The sequence below is a fragment of the Triturus cristatus genome, chromosome 2_2 (assembly GCF_964204655.1).
Source record: "Triturus cristatus chromosome 2_2, aTriCri1.1, whole genome shotgun sequence".
NCBI classification, from domain to species: Eukaryota; Metazoa; Chordata; class Amphibia; order Caudata; family Salamandridae; genus Triturus; species Triturus cristatus.
Genome location: NC_140582.1, coordinates 1112414475 through 1112437160, shown reverse-complemented (window position 1 = coordinate 1112437160; position 22686 = coordinate 1112414475).

Below are 22686 nucleotides of genomic sequence, written 5' to 3'. Positions count from 1 at the left end.
AAGCGGCGATAATTTAACGCCTGTCTTGATAATATGCCCCTATGGTTGTTGATTTCTATTTTCTCCAGCAGCTGAGCTTGCTCTACAAGAATCTGAGCCAAAAGATTCAGAAAGCTTTGCGGCTGCTTTTATGTGTGACTAACCTCATAAAGACATTGCATGACCTGGTATTAATGTGGTTTCTTGATCTATATTTGTTTTTAAAAATGTATGTCGCATTACAATACAAATCTTAAACTGAATTGAGCCACTGCACAAACACAGCAATAAATATTTAGTCAAGAAATATTCCGTGGACAAACCCAGTGGTGCTGGTTCAACAGTTTAATGTTGTATGTTTTTATTGTTTCCAAAGGTCATCCACCCTTAGATTCGGGCGCATTACCAGATTTACTATGAGTGGTAGACTTGGGAATGTGTGAAAACATTATGAGGGGGCGTAACAAGGAGAAATATGCTTCTCTTTTTTTCTAATTTCTACATGAGCTGCATTCTGCAGCACACCTAGAAAGAAGATTGTTTTGTGCAGGAAAGGGCAATGTTGGGCTAAGTTGTCTTACCTTGGTTTTTGCACATCTTTTCACGCAGGGGTGTCTGTATTGGTGAAAGGCAGTAGTTCATGTGCCAGCGCAGGCAGAGAGCAGAATGTGCCCTATAATGTTAAATACAGTGGGGCCGATTTACAAGCCCCTTGCGCCACTTTTGTGTCATTTTCCCCATGTTACAAATGATGCAAAAGTGGCGCAAGTGGCTTGTAAATCTGCCCCAGTGCATGTCTTCCCTCTCCCTTTCACGCAGCCCAGCAAGGTGGCTTGCTGTGTTGTGCTCCGTGAATATTTGAGAAATATGCCCTTAATTATGTTCCTGACTTTAGCTGTGTAAACTGTTGGAGTAAGTCTCAATTACGTTAAAAAGTGATCCAAATTTCCTGCATATTTCTAAGTGGTGCGAGATATAGGTAGCTCTGAATAGAAAAATGTTGCGAGTGGCGAAAAAAGAACATGAATATATATGAGAAATTTGAAAATTGGTTAGCATCAAACCAACGTAGAAAGAGGGGGTGGGCACAATTACCGGTTTTTCCTGTTGGTGTAATCTGCTTTGTTGGTCGAAAAATAGGAGTGGAAATTTGCAGAGACCCACATCACACTTCTACATTACTAATGCTCAGGTACCCTGACAATTCCACTAGGGACCATTCTCATCTTCGAGAACTGCAGATGATCCAGAACGGAGTGGACTTTTCTATCTCATCTAGTTATCTCTCCAGAAGGGAATTTCAATAGTGGAAAGACAGAGACAAGTTCTAATTAATTGCAAGACAGCACATCTGAAACAATCCGACTTTTCAGCAATTCTGATCACACACCTTTAAACCATCACACATGATATTTATGAGAGCAGCCATTTAGAATAGTTGTGGATTCTGCTACTTCGTGTGTAAATCAAGGGGAGGGAGAAAGAAGGAGTTGCGACCCACTCAGCTTCTTTAACAAATATCTAGATATCAGGTTGAGAGTGGATCACTGGTCCCGAAAGAACCAAAGTTAGCATCAACAGTTCATGAACTGTTAAGAAACCCTCAATCACGTTTATCGCGAGGTGGTGTTGTAGCGGTATGTTCGATTATCCGCTAGTGCTTAACAACGTGGCAGCATCATCATTGGGTTACTGTGTGCTTCCTCCACCCGGAGGTTCTTGCCTCTGGTTTTTCCGGTAGTGATCGTAGAAGTGAAAAAATATACGGTCGTGTGTGGTGAGAAAATCCCAGTGAGTGTGGGTTAAAAAACTCGTAAAACCAGTCAGTAATTTTAAGAAAGCTGGGTTCGGGTTCGTTAAAAACAATTTACGTGCAGAATCAGACGCTTTAGGGTCTGATGCACTAAGTGAAAATGTCCAAAAGAGTGGTCGACATGTTTCAGCCCTATCTTGTGCCCATAAGGGTCAGGTGGGCTTTCATCAGGACCTAGTGTTTTTGTGGAGGAATCTAGAATTAATAGAAATCCTTGAGGAGGGTGGAGTGAATTATCCAACCAACACAAATATGTTCAATTTGAACCTGTTAGGAGGTGGTGGAAAGAAAAAATATATGAAGACTATGTTCAAAACTTAGAGCATCAGCCGTTGTATGCAACTTTAAAATGACAATACTTTAGTTAAAGCATAATGCCAATCAGCAAACAGACTCATATTGGCATTAGTAATGGCAAAATGGCCCTCTTTTTATATTCAGAAGGAAATTGTAGGAAAAAATGGAACCAAACAAATGCACAAACACTTAGACTATTAACCGTTTTCTTATATAATGAAATGATCTAGAAACAGTTCACGTTGGTCTTGAGAACACGATACTCAAAGTTGTTCTCAGGTTATCAAACACAATCCAATAATGTCATGTACAACACATAGCGCGCTGGGGGCATGCGAAAAGATTGTGAGACGCCGTGTTCAATAAATTTAATGTCGTTAGGTGTATAGACGTCGAGTTGCGTTAAGAAGTATCAGTAAATAGCAAGACGCCATGTTATATAACGCTAACATTGTTTAATATAGGAACATAGAGTAGCGTTAGAGGTTTTCTAAATTGCTTAATGTGCCGTGTTAGACGCCGTGTTATATAACGCTAGCATTGCTTAATATAGGAACATAGAGTAGCGTTAGAGGATTTCCTAAATCGTGTGTTACGCTGCCAATTCTCACCACACACGACCGTATATTTTTTCACTTCTACGATCACTACCGGAAAAACCAGAGGCAAGAACCTCCGGGTGGAGGAAGCACACAGTAACCCAATGATGATGCTGTCACGTTGTTAAGCACTAGCGGATAATCGAACATACCGCTACAACACCACCTCGCGATAAACGTGATTGAGGGTTTCTTAACAGTTCATGAACTGTTGATGCTAACTTTGGTTCTTTCGGGACCAGTGATTCTGCTACTTCCACATCTAAAGGGGAAACAGGAGTATTCCTGAAAACGTGTGATTCTGCAGATATCCAAATATACTCTTTATAATTTTGCAAGTCCCAAAAATAACTTAATATATGCAACTTTTAGGCACTAGTCTAGCATCCACCAATTTCATTTGTTTTGTGAGACGGACACGCACACACACTCACACCCACACACACATGTTTTGGACAAGTGAAATTGTTTATTTTCTTATTTACGATACTCATTTATCACCGCTTATTTTTAACTGCTTATTTTATTGTGACTGGAAGCCTTACAATACTTCCCATTTCTAACTTCTTAGTATGAGAAGTAGTCGAGAACAGTAGGTGTTTAAATAAAGCATACATTAAAATGCTTCAGGGGCAATTTATTTTCTGCAACAAATTGTTTTTTTATTCACTGAGAGTCTCCAGTTTCCCTATTTCCTTCATTAATTTAAAACAGAAAATGAAAAAAGAACGGTGGTAATTTATTTGGGCATGCATGTTATATTCCAGTGTCCAAGGTGATTGATGATACAAGCTTTTCAGATACACTTTAAGGGCTATAATCATGTAAAATACAATTTTCTATGAATTTTAGAACTATTTGCATGAACTTACATATTGGAATGCAGGTAATTTGACTACTTTAGTTTCCTGTCAGCATATAATCTGCTAGTCGACCAAAGAGCACACGTTTTTAATAGCTATGGGAACGTACCGTTCCCTGGGGCTGTTTTATGAATGTCAGTGCCTCTCAGTGACCCTACCACCCATCTAGAGTGACAGCAATTTACAGCACCTTACTAATAAATACGCAAAGAAGAAAAACACCAATCTGTTGACTACTATCCTACAACAGACATAATATCAAGGATGACATGAATTGTTATTACTTATGTACACAACTATTCTAAGAGCATAATCAGTGCAGAGGCCTCTGCTATGCAGCTAATTAGAAACAGTTGGAGCTGTTGGAATGGAGGGTCTGTTGTGTAGCATAGGTTTAGCCTTAGAAATAATTGCCCATTATTTATCATTTCTCTCTAATGCTCTTCTGATGTCCTTGGACTTTTTTCAAGTAGTTTGTGGAAGCTGCTGCTATCCGTGGCTTGCCTTTGGTGTCTCTGGCACTGTGTTTGCTACACCTGGTCTCACAAAAGCTTTGGCAGCAACAGAATCAAATAGGTATACATGAACAAAATTGGATTACTATTTGGTGTGGCAGACTGCCCACCTCAAGAAATAATACACCTCAATGAATAATAGCACTCATTTTCAGTCAACCCTCAAAGTCACTAAACTAATTTATGCTCAACTCCGTGGTAGCTATGGCACAGAGCAGACAGGTTTGATTAAAGCAGTGTGTAAGATATTCATGCAGAACCAAAACAGTAAATACAAGAAAACCACCAAGTAATAAAAATTCCAAAGAAAATTAGAAAAATACATTACAATTTATTAAACACTATGGCACCAAAACAACACCATTCTAATAAGGAAGACAGAAGATATGATTTTTTTGTGCCTACAGTAGTCTATGGAAGTGGTAGTCCAGGACTTAGGTGAGATCACAATAGAGTCCAGGTGAGATACACCCAGAGGAATGCTTGCAAAGAAGTATGCAAGTCAAAAAGTTTGAAAATGCCCCACTAAAGAATTAGACTATGTCGCTTTTTAGAAGAAAATCATTTACATTTCTTCAAAGTCAAAATGCAGAATGGAACATTGTCACTTTCTGAGAAGAAAAATCTTCCCTGCTGTGAATACTGCTGAAATTGTAGCTGCTATGTGGAACCAAAACCCAGATACTTGAAGCAGATTGGTCCTGCTGGCAGTCTAGTGCTTTTGGAGATTTCTCATTGAAACTGCTCTAAGTCCCATCACAGAATGGACATAGTTATGTACTGTGGAGGTGGATAGATCTTTGTGCAGGATGAATATGAAACCCATTGTGGTGTGTTGTTGTGCTTCATCCTCGCGCTGCACTCCGGCGCGAGGATGCTTCACGTGGTTGGTGTGTTTATTTAAATGAGGTTCCAGGATCGGACGCTGCTCGATGCGTTCCAGGGTTCTGACAACGTTAGTCAGTTGTCTGGAGTCCTGGTGCGCAGCGGGAGCGTCTGGTTGTGGATGCTTACTGCAACTGAAATAAACTTCAAGCTCTCAGACATAAAGAAGTCCCAGTCTAATTATTCATAACACCCATCTAACCCAGGCCTCGATCACCAGCCGACTAGACTCTTGAAATGCACTCTACTCCAGATCCTCCACACAGTGCCTCAAGCTACTACAGACCATCCAGAACACTGCAGCCAGGCTCAACCTCGACCCCCCAAAACACACCAGCACCTTCACCCACCTCAGAAACCTCCACTGGATCCCCATTCCAAAGAGATGCAAGTTCAACTCCTCGGCCTCACCTCCAAGACCTCCACAACACTGTGTCGTAATGTTCAACAAAACATTGTTGCAAACAGTGAATTTTTGATCACATTAAGGTCCTGATTACGATGCAGGCTGAAACGGCCCTGACAATTGGTCAGAACCCTTCTCCCTGCATTGTAATCATCTGGCTGGATTCCTTTCCGACCAACCCATTTTGATGGGGTCGGTCGGAAGGGAATGCAAATCGATTTCAGAATGGCCTCAGACGGGCTCAGAGAGCCCGTCCACCATTTGGAAAGCAGTCAGTAATCCCTTTGCCGGCTGTTTCTGGCCGAGGGATTACGATGGCAGATTCCCTCTGCCTTTCTGTGCTGGCCTTTCCGACACAGAAAGTCTTTGGGAATCTGTCTTCTGGGGCCCCCAGCAGGGCCCCCATTGGTGCAAATCCGCAGAATGTGGCTTAGTGCCCCCCTGTTTATCCCTGCCCCCCGAGGTAGGCAAGTTCAGGTGCCTGCCACGGGGTTCAGGGATGAACTGCACCTCTACTCTTTACAATGAGAGCATGCATTCTGTGTGGAATGCGTGCTCCCATTGTAAAGTATAGGATTGCGACCGAACAGGGTTCGGTCGCATTCTACTTGCTAGGCTGAAACCGACATCAGGAGGTCGTTAGGTTCCAGTTCCCAACCGATGTCAGACAGACTCCGGTCCGTCCGACATTGGAATAGACCCCTACGTTTTGACTATACTAGCCAAACTGTGTTATGCTCTAGACATTTGTTAGAGATTTTGTATGTCTTACTTAATTGCACTTCTTTGCAGCAGGGGTGCTGTTTGTTGTAGCGCACAAAATAATTTCAGAATTTACTGACCACACCTTGTTGCAGATTCTAGTGCTGGTTGTAACTTCCCACTGCTGCTGTTTTTGTAATAGGTTTTGCTTTACCACACTATTATGTTATTTGTGTTTATTGGAGTGATGTCCCAAAAATAAACATCCATATTAAGTGGCATTTAATTGAGCAAGGACGACTGTTTTTTGTTTTAAATGTTCAGTCTCTCAATACGGTAGCTTTTGTATAGTGATATTAAGTTTCTCACTGAGTGAAAATTTCCACACCATAAAATGAGACACGGTGGTCACAAGTAGTTGACCTATCTCTAGAGGATGGGCAGGCAAGCTGGTAATTTATGTTTAGCTGAAGATTTCATCCCATGAATAGAGGTCTTACCACCTCACAAAACTGAATATCAATTCAGTTTTAGAGCCAGCACCACAATGGCTCTCACATTTGGAGTAAATGGTTTCCTCTTGCAATGGTGTGAAATCATACTGTCTTCCTTGGTCTTGCATACCCACTTCATCCCATCACTCCACATATGGCTGGCAATTGTTTTTGCAGTTCCCTTTGTCATAGATGTGTGCATTTGTAATGGATGCTTTGGAGCCTTGGAATTTTATTAGGTCTGAGTAAAATGTACAATGTGAGAACACAGAGACAGCTGGAGAACAGTTGGAGCAGCTGGATGGGACCTTTTCTCTTTAGAATAAACCTCATCCTATTTTCTAACTGGGCCTTGAAACACCTTTTCTCATGGTTGTGTTGCACAGCAGATCAAATCACCACCTGCCAAAGTGAGCATGATTGTTGAACAATGAGACCTTTAGACATTCAAACCAGAAAGCAGTTTCAATGAAGACAACCTCCTAACCACAGTCAAAATGAGGTGGTAACATAACATATGCATGTTTGGTCATGTATATGAATGCTGCAGTGTATCATATATGCATAAACAGCATCAGGTGATACAGCCTCTGAACTCAAAATTAGACCTTATCATTTCAAATGCAGCCTTATTCAGGTCTGATGAGCAATGGGCACTGAGTATACAGGGTTCACTGGGTAGTGCATGTGTGTCCATTGTGGGATGACAGAGATAGCAGAGTAGAGCTAGAAAGCTTCCTTGGAGAGATAATATGAATACCAATAGTGCTGTGGGATCAATAGTTTGGTTCACATGCTCCCACTTTCTAGCTCACTACCAGTTAATAATTCTGCACCTGATAGCTGGCAATGTTCTTAATGTGACAAACACCTCCTGCTATGACAAACAGCTTTACAATTCCTCCTTTGGCTTAATAGTTTGTTAGCAGCTGGCCAATACTTTTTCTATGTCCTTTTTAATAATTGAGGTTTCTGGTTGGCAGAGTATGCACTCTGTCAAAGCAGGAGCCACTATCGTAGTCAGGGTAAGTCAGATACTCAACCTTAATTAACCTGAGCTCACCCTCTGGTAGCTTGGCACAGAGCAGTCAGGCATAACTTAAGAGGCAATGTGTAAAGTATTTGTGCAATACTTAAAATATAGTAACACAGTGAAAACATCTCAGAAAGGCTCCACACTAGTTTAGAAGAATAGTAAATATTTATCTGTGTAAAACAAGACCAAAATGACAAAAACGCCAATAAGTAGAAGTCCAGATACAATTTCTAAAGATTAAATCCCAAAACAGTGCTTAGAAATCAATACCACTCAAAGGTTACTTGAGGTTGCACTAGACTGGGGTAAATTCAAAGTTCAAGCTGACCGCGATGGAGGGTAGGCCGGCTATAGGAGCCAGGCAGTTCCTGCTTATAAAAGTACCTTGTATGGAGCAAGCGACGAAATTAAAGACTTCCTGCATCCGCTATGATTCACACAGTTGGGTCGATGCATCAATTCAAGCCTCACAGTCGCTATAGAATGATCGGCACTGCATTGATGTCAAGCCTCGTAGTAGGTGTTGATGGATCGGCGCTGCTTTGAAGTTGAGCCTCGCAGTGGTGTCTTTGGATTGCTGTTGCGTCTTTGTCGATCCTCTCAGTCGGGACCTGCGGCATTGTCTAATCGGCACTGCATCGAAGGGCACTGTGTTCGTTCTGATTGGTGCACATTGGTCATTCTGTAGAGTGTTGCGGAAAACAGCTACACAACTGACTTCTGAGGCCGAGGACTGGAGGAGGCACCTCAGGCAAAGGTAAGACTCACAGATGGCAGAGTCGAGCACAGCAGCAGAGTTGCAAGAACTCTGAGAATTCATAGAACAGGAGGCAAACCAAACAAGCCCTGGGAGAAACTTGGGTTCAAGGATGTAGAGAGCAGGTCCAGTCTCCCTCTCACTCCAAGGCATAGCAGGTAGCAAAGTGGCAGTCCCTCCTACAGCACAGCAATTAGCTGACAGCAGGCCAATACAGCAATGCAGGTAGCAAAGTGGCAGTCCCTCCTACAGCACAGCAGCTATTCTTACAGGCAGAATGTCCTTGGTTCCAACAAAGTGCTCATTTGGTGGTGTCATGGCTCCAGTTCTTATACCCAAACATGTGTGGAACTTCGATTTTCGATCACAATCGAATCGACCCACCATTTTGTGGCCCACCGCCATTTTGTGTTGCCATCACTCAGGCAGCACGGCGAACAAAGTCTATTCTGCTTTTTCTGTAGCCTGGTGTCGAAATACGCCCTCGGCCTCTATTTGCAAAGCTGGTGTTAGAACTAGCCGAGTACACTAATCCCTGTCTGGCTTTTCTAATCCACGTCTCAACTATCTGTTGGCTCACACTATTTTTTCCTGACCTTATCTTATCGACTGGCCTTCACTGCCTCCTGCTAGCATTCTCTCGTTTCACAACTGTCCTCCAACACACACAAACGTATCTCGCCACCTGCAAGTTAGTTATGAATCTGTTAATGTATTAGCTTGAGGGAGGGGTGACAAACACAGTTGGAGGAGAGGTCTCTTCGAGTCATCTGACACTTCTGTTTTCAAACCTTTCTTATTGGTTCCGCCTTGTTTTCCAACTTTCCTCATTGGCTCTTTCTTGTATGCTCTGGGAGTGCATTTTATTAATGATTGTGTCATTGTATGGTATTTAACCCGGTGCGCCACAGAGTGAAGTGACAGTCTCCTGAGAACCTACTTTGTGTACTTCAAGGATAACTGTACTAGCTGCAGCTAAATAAATCTGATCTTCTAACGGCGACAGAGTGTCCCGTGTCTCTGTGTAGCGAAGCAGGAGAACTCCGGAGACTTTGGGCGTACCCTGCGCTGCCAGGCCCAAAAGGTTCTGGTTCTTCACATGTCTTTGAAGTGGGCGAAACACCAAAGAAGTCTTTGAAGATCACACGGTCCCTGCCTTTTCTGCCCCGGCTCCAGCCTCAGTACAGGGAGGGTATGCAGCTCTTTGTGTGAGGAAAGGCAAAGCCTATTAAGGTGCAAGTGTCTGCTCCTCCCTCCCAATCTACCTCAGGAAGGCCCATCAGCCTGGTGATGGGCCATCAGGATGCATATATCACACCCCCTCTGCCTTTGTGTGACTGTCTAGAGTGAATGCACAGAGCTCAGCTGTCACCCAACCCAGATGTGTATTTAGAGACAGGAAGAGGCACAGAATAGTTAAGGTAAGAAAATACCAACTTTCTAAAAGTGGCATTTTCAGACTTAAAATCCGACATCACAATAAGTTGTGATTTTATATTGTGAGTCCAAACACAACAAACTCTAAATCTCTGTCTTTTCTCAATTATAAATTACATTCACTTAAAAGATGTTTTAAGGCAACCCCAATGTTAACCTATGGTAGAGATAGGCCTTGCAGTAGTGAAAACCCTTTTTAAAGTTCTTTCACTACCAAGACAGGTAAAAATCAAAAGCACCTGTCTTACCTTTGCACCCTGCCCATAGAGCCTCCTGGGGTCTACCTTGGGGGTGACTGATATGTAATAAAAATGAAGGGTTGGACCTGGAAAGTAGAGTAAATTGCCAGGTCACAATGGCAATTTAAACTGCACACACAGGCTCTGCAGTGGCAAATCTGAGCCATGTTTACAGGGCTACTGGAGTGGGTGCAGGCCTACTTGTAGCATTTAATTTACAGGCTCTGGGCACATATTGTGCACTTTACTAGGGACTTATAAGTAAATTAAATATGCCAATTGCAGATACGTCAATGTTACCATCTTTTGACTACAGAGCCTATGCACTTTAGCACTGGTTAACAGTGGTAAAGTGCCCAGAATCCTAAAGCCAGCAATAAAGAAGTCAGCAACACAGAAGGTCAGAAGTCCAAAGGTCAGGGGAAATCACTGCAAGAATGCCAGTCTAACAATCATTTAAGCTAGCTCATTTATATATTGAATTATAGATGGGTTACAGTGAATTATAGGGATATTTTTCAACTATGGGTTCTGAGTGACGTCAAATAGACAACTAGAACAAGCGTTACCTCTCACATTTAATAAGTAATGACTTACAATTAGGAGCAGGTAGGAACGTTGAGTTTGGTGTACAAAGATTTGTAATTTGAAACCCTCATTAACGGTAAAGTCCTATTTTAAGTTTCAATTCTGAAAATGCTGCCTTTAGAAAGTTGCCAGTTTCTTGTCCCAACCATTCGGTGCCTGCAGCTTGTATCATGAGCCACATGACTAGGTGTAGCTGGAAGTTGTTCTTTGTGTATTACGTCCAGACAGTGAGACACAACAGGAATAGGTTTGGCAGGATGGACCACTACTGACTTGATGGGGGGTGTAGTTGTCACCTACCACACTTGCACATTACAAAGGGCTTCACCTTAGTCGTGTGTGCCTCCACACAAACTGGGGCCAGGGCAGGGAGGCTGGAAATTACAGATACCTCTGTATGGGGAGGAGTCTAGAAGCTTCTTCCCCTTCAATGTGAGCACATGGTATAAATAGTGGACACTCAGACCCAACTTTTTAGATCATCTTTTGACTTGTGAACTATGCCATGAAGTAGGACTGCCCAGGTGTGAAGTTTGACCTGATGACCTGCTTGCTGACTAAGGACTGCTGTGCTGCCCAAGGCCTGCAGTTGCTGTATGACCACTCTTTTGCTTCTTTAAGCTGCCTTGCTGGATCCAGCCTGCCTGTGTGGACCCAATACTCCAAGGAATCACCAAGGATCAGCCAAATGGCCAAGAGAATCAGGACCCATACTTAGACCTTGCAGCCTCATCCAGTACTTTGAGGCCCAGGGGATGGGGACCATGTCCTTTGTGCGTGGAAGCACTTCACAAACATTGCCCTACTATGTCAGTTGTCGATACATTTTAAATGCATATTTCTTTTTGCACAAAAAAAACTATGGGTGAATACAAATGCAAATCAGGAAACTTAACAAAAGCCAGTTGATCTAGCTTCTCCCACCTCCCCTCACCGACCTCTCCTTACCCGTGTCCAGCTGGTCTTGAAAACAAAGGGGCCTTCTGTTGCCTGGAAACATAGTAAGCTAAAGGGCAGAAAACAATTCATGGCAGGTATTTAAGAGAGGCTAAGTCCCACCCCTGACAGTGTGAGCCAACACAATTACTGGCCTCCCTGCTGTCACACCTCCCCTCTGTCTTTGCCTCCCCACACCCCTGTACCCCAAGTAATGCCGCCATGTCCTGACCATCAAGGTCAAGATACCTCACTTAAAACTACTTTAATAATGTGATTGAGTGGAGCAGGGGGCCCTGGAGGAGCAGCTGGGCTAACTGTGAAAGTGTAACCTTCACAGTGAAGCAGGCCCCCTGTTTTTCAGCTACCCACACTCTCCATGCCTAACCATGCTGTGAGGCCTACCTCTTGCATAGGATAACACTGGGCTGCCTTATTACATTTAATTAGTGCCAACTTTTGATTGGGAACAAGTAGAGATGTCGTGTTTGGTGTCTAAGAAATATTAATTTAAAATTTTCCTAAATGGTAAATTGGATTTTAAGTTACATTTTTGAAAATGCCACTTTTAGAAAGTTGGCATTTTACTATCCTAGCAATTTGGTGCCTGTAGTCAGTTCCTGGTTCACATGACTGGGTGTAGTTTGCACTTAGACTTTACTTATTTGTCCCAAACAGCCACACAATAAAGGGATTAGGTTGTGCCTGGATCGGTCATCACTTGCAGGGTGGAGGGCAGAGCTGGGCACAGCCCCACTTGCAAATCAATAGGCTGTGCCCTATTGTCACACAAATGACTTCACACCACTTCATTGATCAGGCAGCCAGGCTTGAGCCAGGACAGGGGAGGCTGCAAATTCCAAGCACTTCAAAGGGCAATCTATAGAAAGTTCTCCTACTCCAGAGAATGCACCAGATATAAAAATAGGACCCTTAGACCCACTTCTCAATTCACTTTCTGGACGTGTACTTCAGGGGACTGCTTTGCTGTACCTGGAAGGACTGCTCTGCTGCCTGAAGCCTGCCTTGAACCCTCAGAGGCCTGCCCTTCTGCTGGATCCCTGTTATACAGCTTGAACTCAGGACTACCAGAGTGACTCCAAGGGCTAGTTGGATGGCCTCTTGCTCAGAGCCTCAGGGCCATCTTAAACTCGCACCTGGATCCAAACTGAGTGAGTCCTAACTCTGAAGTTGGTGCCTCCCCAGTCCTGGACCGTTGACAGTGGCGCTAAAGGTGACCATATAGCCACAATTCACAGCCAGTACCCTAGAACATTTTTTTGCTAAAAACTACTTTGACAACCAAAAGGAGAACAGTGCAAACCTGCTTGTCTATCCCACTATGGTGAATAACAGGTTGACCTGACTTTGCGGCAGCTCCTATTGTGTTATCCTTCACCGTAGCAAATCCTGTTCAGCGATCCGTTGCAGAAGGAGTATCCAGCCTCATAGAGCCTTTGTTGGCTACAGCCAAGCAGCACATATAAAAGTTGCAAAACGTCTTTTTTTTATTGATTGTTTATGTGCAGTAAGGTAGACCTTCCTGCACATAAATGATCTTCCCCTAAATGCAGGCACCTTTGCACTACAGTGCAAATGCACCTGCGTTGGTGTTACGCAGATAAATTAAGGACCAGTGCGTGGGGAAGCGCAGGCCTGCACCATATTGATATAAATATGGTGCAGCCCTGCGTTTCAGAAGTGACAGAGGGTAGCGTTAAGCCAAGGAGTCTAACGCGCACTCCGCCACAGCCCAAACAAGTACATCTTCACCGTTTCTTCATCCAGCGGCTCACTGACGATGATGCCTCCACCTCGTACACTGCCTGCAGCCTTGCCTCATGGAACTTTACCCCCTCTAGAACATCTTTGTTGACATTTCTTCCAAGCCCAAAGGAAGCTCAACTGATAACTTCAGTTCTAATGATTGAATTTTTATTGTTTTAGAGTCGATCAATTTATAAAAATTGACTCTATTATTCAAAATTAGTTTGGGATTTGTCTTGTATTGACTTTTCACTTGACTACTGTTTGTGAGCTGCATACATACTTTACACATTGCCTCTAAGTTAAGCCTGACTGATTTGTGGCAAGCTAGGAGAGGGTTAGGCACAGGTTGATTTAGTGGTTCACCCTGAAAGGGACTGTGGCTGTTGCATAAGCAGGGTTAACCCCACTCAACCAGCAACCAAGTTTCTCACAGACAACAATTGCAGAAATATTTTTTAGCAAAGTATGGACAACGCCAACAACCACAGTTGGAATCACTGTAAAAATACTTTAATAAAGGCATGCACAATTTCGCAGACACTTTTTACTTGTCTCTTCTTTGGTACTTTACCTCCTACTTTGTCTCTTTATGTCCCACGTCTGGATGCCGTGGAGCATGCTACACAGTGACACAATATAGGGGCATATCAACAACAACCGGCGATAATTATCTCTAAGCGCACTTAGCGCTAGGATAATTATCGCCGGCTAGTGTGAATTTTTATCGCTGAGATAGCGTGCTATTAGCAACGCTTATCTCAATAGCGATAAAAATCCTCACGCTAACAGGCTAACGTTAGATTATCGCTGGAAACCCAGCGATAATCTCACGTTACCTTGTTGATAGGGACAGGCAAACTTAGCCATGATATCCTCCTTCCATAGGATATCATGGCTGAATCAGAAAAATACCAGATGTAAAAAAGCAGCGTTAACCGCGGTTAGCGCTGCTTTTTTTGTCTCTAACAGGGTTAGCGACATTCTTGATAATAGGAGAAGTGTCGCTTAGCGACATTTCTCCTATTATTTTACTCTGGAACGCCCTCTTTGCATCTCATTAGAGATGCAAGGGGAAGCGTAGAGTAAAAGGGTGCTAACATGCCAATTTGCATGTTAGCACCCTGTTGTTGATAGGGCGCTAGTTTTATCTCTCCTTTTTTGGCTTTTAAAGCCAAAAAAGCAGAGATAAAGCCCTTGTTGATATGCCCCATAGATAGTTGATGTGGATTCGTGCATTCAAATATTCCCATGCATTACACACTTGTTGAGTTTGTGAGTGCTAGTTATTTAATTTGGATTGTCATTATATTCACAGTATCTTACTTGACAACCCTTTTCTTTATTACGTGCAATTTTTTGTGGATTAAAATACGAACTCTCATATGCCCTCGAGCACCACTTCTGCTGCTTCGAAAAACCTGAGGATGGAGTGAGATTGTCCAAGACCAAGGCTGCCGCCATCATTAAAAATGACAGAATATTTGGCCCGGAACTAAGCACTGTTTCGTTTCAAGCATGCACCTTGTGATAATATAGTCCCACAAATAAACGGAAAGGAAACTTCCATGCCATTTAATTTAGAATAAATGTTTCATTATCAGTGGGAAACTACTTGCTTCTGTAAGTGAGTACACATTGCCTGACAATGTGCCTGGAGTCAAGGCCCCGTATGACCTCTGGATCTTCACCTGTCAGACTTCTCTATGGGACCGACGTCTTCTTGCACAGCCTCTGCGTTCCCCGCGTGATGAGCTCAATGACGTTGGGGGCGTTTCTACCTTCTGACTCTAGAGATGCTTAAGGGACAGCAATGAAATGCACGCGGAGTTTACTACACAGGAAATAATAAACCACACGCAGGAATATTTTAGAAATGCATGTAATCTAAAAGAAATGTCTATTCGGAAAAAAACAAAAATAATAACATGGCGCTTCTTATGTGGAAGAGGTGTGGCCCCGGGGCCAGGGCGACTGACTTCGAAATCTGGGGATCACGGTTCGATCCCCGGCGCCGGCGGCAGATTACCCCAGCACCATGTGGCTGCGCAATAACTTGCTTAATCTTCCCGATGGCCCCCAGCGCCTAGAGACCCTTATGTGTGATTGTTCGCGCTTTACAAATGTGGATTATATATGTAAATATAATATTACATATATATTATATGCATCAAAAAAGTTTTCCCTTTGTTAGGTCCGGTAAAAGGCCCTTGCCCGCCGGTGATGGGGTTTTCATCTCTCCTCAATGTAAGCTTTTATTGAAGTATGAACAACGATTTTCCTGTATCTCTGATTCATACTCAAACTCATATTGCCCGTTAGGTCTGTCTGGCTGTGCCACAGGGGCTAGTATGACAGATCAGTGTCTGGCCAGTTTTGTTGAAGTGTGTAGGCTAGTTATGTGGTGTGGTGGGCTGGGTTTCTGCTGCCTGTGGAGCAGGAGGCTGCACTGTGCTCGCAGTGTTAGGTTGCACTGGGTACAAAGAGCACTGCAGGTGTGGGCACCTCACATTCTATGAAAATAGTTACATCATGTCATATTGGGTGTGCCGTGGCAAACAGTTCTAATTGGAAAGTAACTGATCTGCCACCCAACGATTTAGGCTGCAGCACACACCTCTCCCATGTTACACACTGAGCACATTTATCCTGTATCTAGTCACACAGGCTCTAAATGCAACAGTGAAGGGACCATTGCCCAATCTTGCCTGAAATACCAACAACAGCTAATTGGCTGGGTGAGGATGGGTGAGGTCAATGGGCAATTAGCTGTGATTTCTTGCCTGTGCAATGCAAGCTCTGCAGAGATATGATCATGGAGGTGATCAGTGCCTTGTATGCTCAGTCATGCAGTACTGTACTGGGATGCCTGCCACGGGCAGGAAGAGCTACTGAGACAGGCAGACAAACTAGATGCTACTTGAGATGCATTTTCTCCGTTTTGAAGCCGGAGTTTTTACATGTATTGAAAATATTCTCTGTGGTGTTTGGTGGAAGAGTGACATTCCCCAGCTCTTTATCAATTATTTTCCCACATGCATGATTGTTTTGTAATAGCATTTACACTAGACTCTTTGACAAGTCAATTTCCAAACTACAGACAGACCAAAACTATTCTGTTTATCTCCGGATTAGTATGAAACAAAATTACCTCATGCTTGCACTCAACACCAGTAAGTCAACGGCTCCCTACGAGCATCCATGGAGCATTGAACGTACACTGACCTTTCCAAAAACCTCAAAAAGGAGAGAAACTTAGCCACAGGACATTACGCTTTTTAAATGCACTCTAATAATTGTTGGTAGAAAGTTGCCTAAGAGTCAACCTCCAAGCCCCGCAACAGCTCTAAGAGAGGTCCATTGACACAGACCTGCATGCACCCTGTTCGTGAGCTTTCTAAAAGCAAAATTGGTAAAATTCACAATATTCACACTGTGTACAATTCACAAAAATGTACAGTATATAACGTTGTGGCGCATTCCAAGATTTACCAAACCTGGTAAACCTGGGAATGCGCCCAAAAAGATACACCTCCCCAGGGGAGGCTGTTCTCTCTTTTGATAATCAAAACCTGCATAACGAGGAGAAATATCTTTATTTCTTTTCGTTGTTTCCTCTTTCTATGCGTGTTGCATTCTGCATCACACAAAGATAGAGGCAAACGCCTGTTATGATTGTTTTTGTGCGGTAAAGCATCCTTTCCTGCACATAACAATCCTGCCTACACCACTGGCACCCTTGCACCATGAAGCAAGGGTGCCTGCGCTGGCGCTAGGCTACCAAAATGGCACCAGCTCAAGGGGAAAGGACAGAAACCGTTCGATAATACGGTGCATTCCTGCCCTCTCCATGTGATGCAGGGCAGGGTGGCAAGGTGACTAGCTGTGCTGCCCTGCGCCAAAAGGGTTATAAATATGGTCCAATGTTTTTTTTATAGCACTGCACTATTAACGTATCACAATTATTTAAGAAGGAAAATGAGTTGTGTATAGTATGGTAAAATACAAATTTTGCATTCAAGTATATGGTCATGATTTGCTTTCGATGTCATCCGTATTTTGTGAAGTTCTTCTCAAAACTATACTCTAAAGGAATACTTTTGTATTATGTATGTGGGTGTTGGTGTTTAAAGACTGCATTTTGGGTAAATTTCGTCTGTTATCAGAAAAAAACAATAATGATTTAACATTTCTGTTGTTACGTCTGTTGATATGTTTTGCACATCATCTAAAACTAAACAGTAAAACATTGCATTTTCTAAACATTGTTTGTCTCTGCACAAATACATAAAGATATTTGCTCATTTTTCCATTTAACTGATTTGAACTGATTTGATTGGGAAATGGGATGTATTTAACACGAACTCAGCAGATGCTAATTCGTTTTTGAAATGCATTAAAGTAGCACAAATTGAAGTAGCAGGTGTTCTTCTAGTGGCTTGAATGAATCCATTGTAGATTTTGTATATCTTGTTCAGAGAACATTATAAATAAAAGATGAGCACTGTATTTTAATTTCATGTTTAATAATCTATGAATAAAACAAACATTCAGTTGTCAGTACTAAGTAGCAGGTAGTTTAACCTTCCAAATCTGTTCTATCTAATTGTTGCATTTTTCAATATTTCTGAACCCTTTACTGTGAAATGGATCTTTCTCTGATGTATTTTCTCCTACAAGAACCCACTCTGTAATATTCATGTTTCATGCAATAAAACAAAAAAGAAATCAGCTATGTGAAAAGAATTAGATTAATAATACCCTCTGATGGAACAATTAGCCTTAAAATGGCCTTCCCCTCAAACTTTATGCCTCCCCTCATCCATTTTGCTGAACTTATTTTTGTTGGCCTTAGAACTATGTGCACTTCGCAAGTGCTAAACAGCTCTAAAATATTTTTGCTCCCTCTACTAAAATATGATTACATTGACTTACAACCAATGGGCATATTTAATTTACTGGTACCTCTCTTGCAGAGTGGTATAGCATATACCCAGGGCCAGTAACTTAAATGCCACCAGTGGGCCTGCAGCACTTATGGTGCCATCCACGTAAGTAGCACCTTAAATCATGTATCAAGCCTGCCACTGCAGCTTGACTGCACTTTTAAACTTCTATATCGGATTTACATTAAAACACACTTCCCAAACCATGATCTTCATGTTTATTACATATAGGTCGCCCATGAGGTGGCCCATAGGTAGTCCATAGGTCAGGGTGTTGTGTAATTGAAAGGTTGGGCATGTACTTATAGGTTTTACATGTCCAAGTAGTGAAAAACCCCTACATTTATTTTTCATAACTGTTAGGCCTGCTTCTACCAAAGACCAACATTGGAGATTCCTTATTACATTCAATAGGCTGTATTCCCAGTTGGGAGTAGGTGGCTATCTCATGTTTGGTGTCTTTGGAATTGCAATGAAAACCCTTATTTATTGGTAAAGTCAGATTTTGTATTCCAATTTTGAAAATGCCATTCCTAGAAAGTCTGCATTTTTCTGCCTTTAGCCCTCTTGTGCCTGTAGCCTGTTTTTGGTAGCATGAATGGGTGTAACTGACAGTCTTTGCAAATGTTTCCCAGACAGTCACACATTAGAGGCATTAGGTGTGCCTTAATGTGTCACTTGTTTGAAGGATGAGGGGTGGAGCTGAGCACAGCCCCACATGCAACTGAAAAAGAAGTGCTCTGCCTTCACACAGGGTATAACATTAACACATTGTCACTGCAGCCATCTTGAAACCAGGGAAGAGGAGGCAGAAAATTCCATGCACTTCAAAGCGACTGCCTAGAAACTTCCCACCTTCAGTAAGGATGGCACAAGGGTATATAAAGGGGAGCTCGGACACCAATTTTTCAGTGCACTTCTGGAGCCGTGGATACTCTATACTCACAATAAAAATAACAAGATGGTTTGGCTAATCAGGTATCATACAAGGGTGTAAGCGTAAGGGAATTAGACGAGAACCCTTACTCACCCAGAGGTGACATGCTTCATCAATGGGTTCCTTCTTGCACACTGTGACGGCAAGATACACAGTGTGGGCTACATCTCTCCCTCAGGAGAGGAGCATGAGGTGTTTTAGGTCATCCAATGGAAGACGGAATGAGGGGCAGAGTGCAAAAAAAAAAAATCAAAAGTGAATTACAACTAACTCACGGATGGACAAAGATATCTATAATTGATGTCTCCAGTGGTTAGGGCTAAAATCAGCTAAGTGAAAAATAGGGGTATGGATGTTCTCTATTGGGTTAAGGTCAACATGTTTCTGCCTGTTTGACCAACTGGTTCATGGCATTCTTCATGACCCACTTGTAGTCACTCTGCTATTTTCTTGAGAAAATTCTATGTGTAAAATACCATACTCTAGTTTAATGGCATCAATCACGTGGTACCAGCTGCAGTGCGGTCCAACGTCTGTAGGAGATACAAACATTCAAGTAAAAATTGTAATATGAAAAACCACTACACTTCCCACATTGTATGCACACAAAAACACTGGATTCGAACCTCGAGATGGGGAGGTCAAAGCATAGGCCATGGCACAGCTAAACTGTGGAATACGCTCCTGGTGAATATAAGAGCTGCCAATTCCCTAGCCTATTTTAGAAAAGAATTGAAAACCTGGTTATTTGTAAATTATATTGATTCCCCCTCCTTCCTTCAGGGCTTACGGTGAGGTTTAGTGCCAAGACACCCCTGGGTTATTGTGCGCTTTATAAGTTATATTAACATTAACGCTAACCTAAACCACCTCACAGCACACGTGAGAAATAGTTTTTGCATGCTAGAATGGTTGGTTGTCTCACCAATTCGGTACTATTAATGTATCTCCACCTTCAAGAGGTCCTTTACTGACAGGTGTCAGGAGTCTGAAGGTATAAGAAATGTAATAGTGGTATTCGGTAAGATGTGCTTAGCTTATTGTGTTATGTGTTGTCCCTGTTGCTTCTGTTATACAATAAGTGATAACTGATGAAAGGGGCATACAACATATCACATATTCTTCTTATGGTGCACAGTATTTGTCTGTATCTTGTCTAACTTTTCTTTATGTAGGAAATTATATATGTTATCTACATGTAGACACCATATGTACGGCACGCTAATGCTGATTTGCTATAGTCATCTGAATCTTCTCATAATAGTGTATATTTTCTCACAAAAGTGATTAAATCGGCACATCAATGGCCATCCCCACTCAATTGGGCTATTTGCGTCCTAAGGGTCGGGTATGCAGTGTCCATTCGTGACATCATTACTGAACTCCTGCTGCATATACAGAGTCACTTATCTACTCTGTATGTATTCAGCGCTAATGAAGTGTTGACGGCGTCTCACCCAGCCGGATGAATGTCGAACGAAGGATGTACTTAGAATAACAACTAACGTCCAGGAGGGCATCAGAACATCGTTAACCGCCTGGACCTGCAAAATGAACAGCAACTTGGAAGCAGAGAAAAATGCAGCCCTGCCTTACTTCAATCTCAGTTGCCTGCCTCTTTAATGTAAGAGCCGAAGAGGGAGAAGAGATCCCAGCCCTTCGGTTAAGAATGTTCCCTGACGCTGGGAGTCACGTAGTGCCCCTGATGTAGTCACTTTCATATCCGGTTCCCAGTCTTCATGGGAAATGTAGTCCAGGTTTTGGAATACACTCCAGGGGACATTATGACACCACCATATGTTCAGATCTTGAATAAACCAAAAACGACATGCTGTGCAAAATAGCGTTGGCTTTTACATTTAATATAAATTAAGGTGGCTGATCTAACCTGACAACAGATTCTGCAAGATAGGCTAGTATAATCAGTTTACATTCAGAGCACTGATCTAACCTAAATATCATTAACAATGGACATCCAAAAATAAATTGTACAGAATAATTTTAAATTACACTCGTCTTTGGAAAATAAGTGTGATGCCCCGTGGTAAGAAGCGACAGGCAAGACACAATCGAGTAATAAGGTCTTAATTATACTAGAACTTGGAAAAGGAGTGTGTTTCCTTAGTTATAGATTACATACACACGGTCCCCATGCTAATCCAATCTCAGCATGGTATACAGTGTCCAAGGTTATGGCTATTATTTCAGATATTCTTATATCCATGTTAAAGCGAGCACTATGGAATGTCTTCATTGAGTCCTGTAATATGACTCTTGGTCTCGTCGAAAGAGAACTCTGTCTAAAGGACCATTGTTGACATCATATCTGGGTTTATCAATTATGACCCACGACAGATCATTTTCCATGTGTGCCATCTCTATGTAATGTCTGGTCATGCGTGCATTGGACTTCTTACATCTAAAGGCACTCCGATGCTTAACAATCCTATGTTTTACTTTCCATGTGATCATACCAATGTACCTAAGTGAACATGGACACGTAACCATGTATTTCACCCCACTAGTAATACAATTGCAATGGTTGCTAAGTCGCCGCGGTGTTTCAAGGGCCATATCATGTTGTGTAATGTGTCAACTGAATGAACACAGAGCAGGAACTGCAAGGGCAATGCCCCATCACTGAGGATGCTCCCCATAATGTTGGTTGTTTAACCAGTGTCTGTCTTGCTCTTGGTCCAGTACGTACCAAAAAATCATGGAGGTTATTGCTGCGCTTTAAAGCAAATAATGGTTTCTCCAGAGTAAGTGTACCTGTGTTTAGAATATGCCAGTTCTTATTGATGACCTTCATGAGATTGTCCATCAGATTACTAAACGTCGTGACACACACCATTCTGTCACTCTTCGTTTTCTCATGTGACTCAAGCAATACCTCCCTGTTATTTTGTGCTCTCTTCACTGCTCCATGTACAAGACAGTCTGGATATTGTCTGGCCGCTAGTTCATCACTCAAATGTTTTGCATGTTGCAATTCATGGTGCCCGCTTTAACATGGATATTAGAATATCTGAAATAGTAGCCATGACCTTGCACACTGTATCACCACGCTGAGATTATATTAGCATGGGGACCATATGTTTGTAATCTATAACTAGGGCAACACACTCCTTTTCCAAGTTGTAGTATAATTAAGACCTTATTACACAATTGTGCCTTGCCTGTTGCTTCTTACCATGGGGCATAACACTTCTTTTCCAAGGACGAGTGTAAATAAAAAATTATCTTGTACAATTGCTTTTTGCATGTCCATTGTTTTATGTTAACTATAGTTTATATAGTGCGTAATCACCTGCAGGTCTCTTAGCGCTTGGACAGAGAACTCAGATACCCTCTACAATCCCCGATGAGCACCAAACCGAAGTGTTAAACTGTGTCCAGAGCCTCCCTAAACAGAAGGTTTTTGAGGCATTTCCTGAAGGTGAGGAGGGAGGGTTCCTTACGGAGGTTCTCAGGCAGTTCGTTCCAGAGT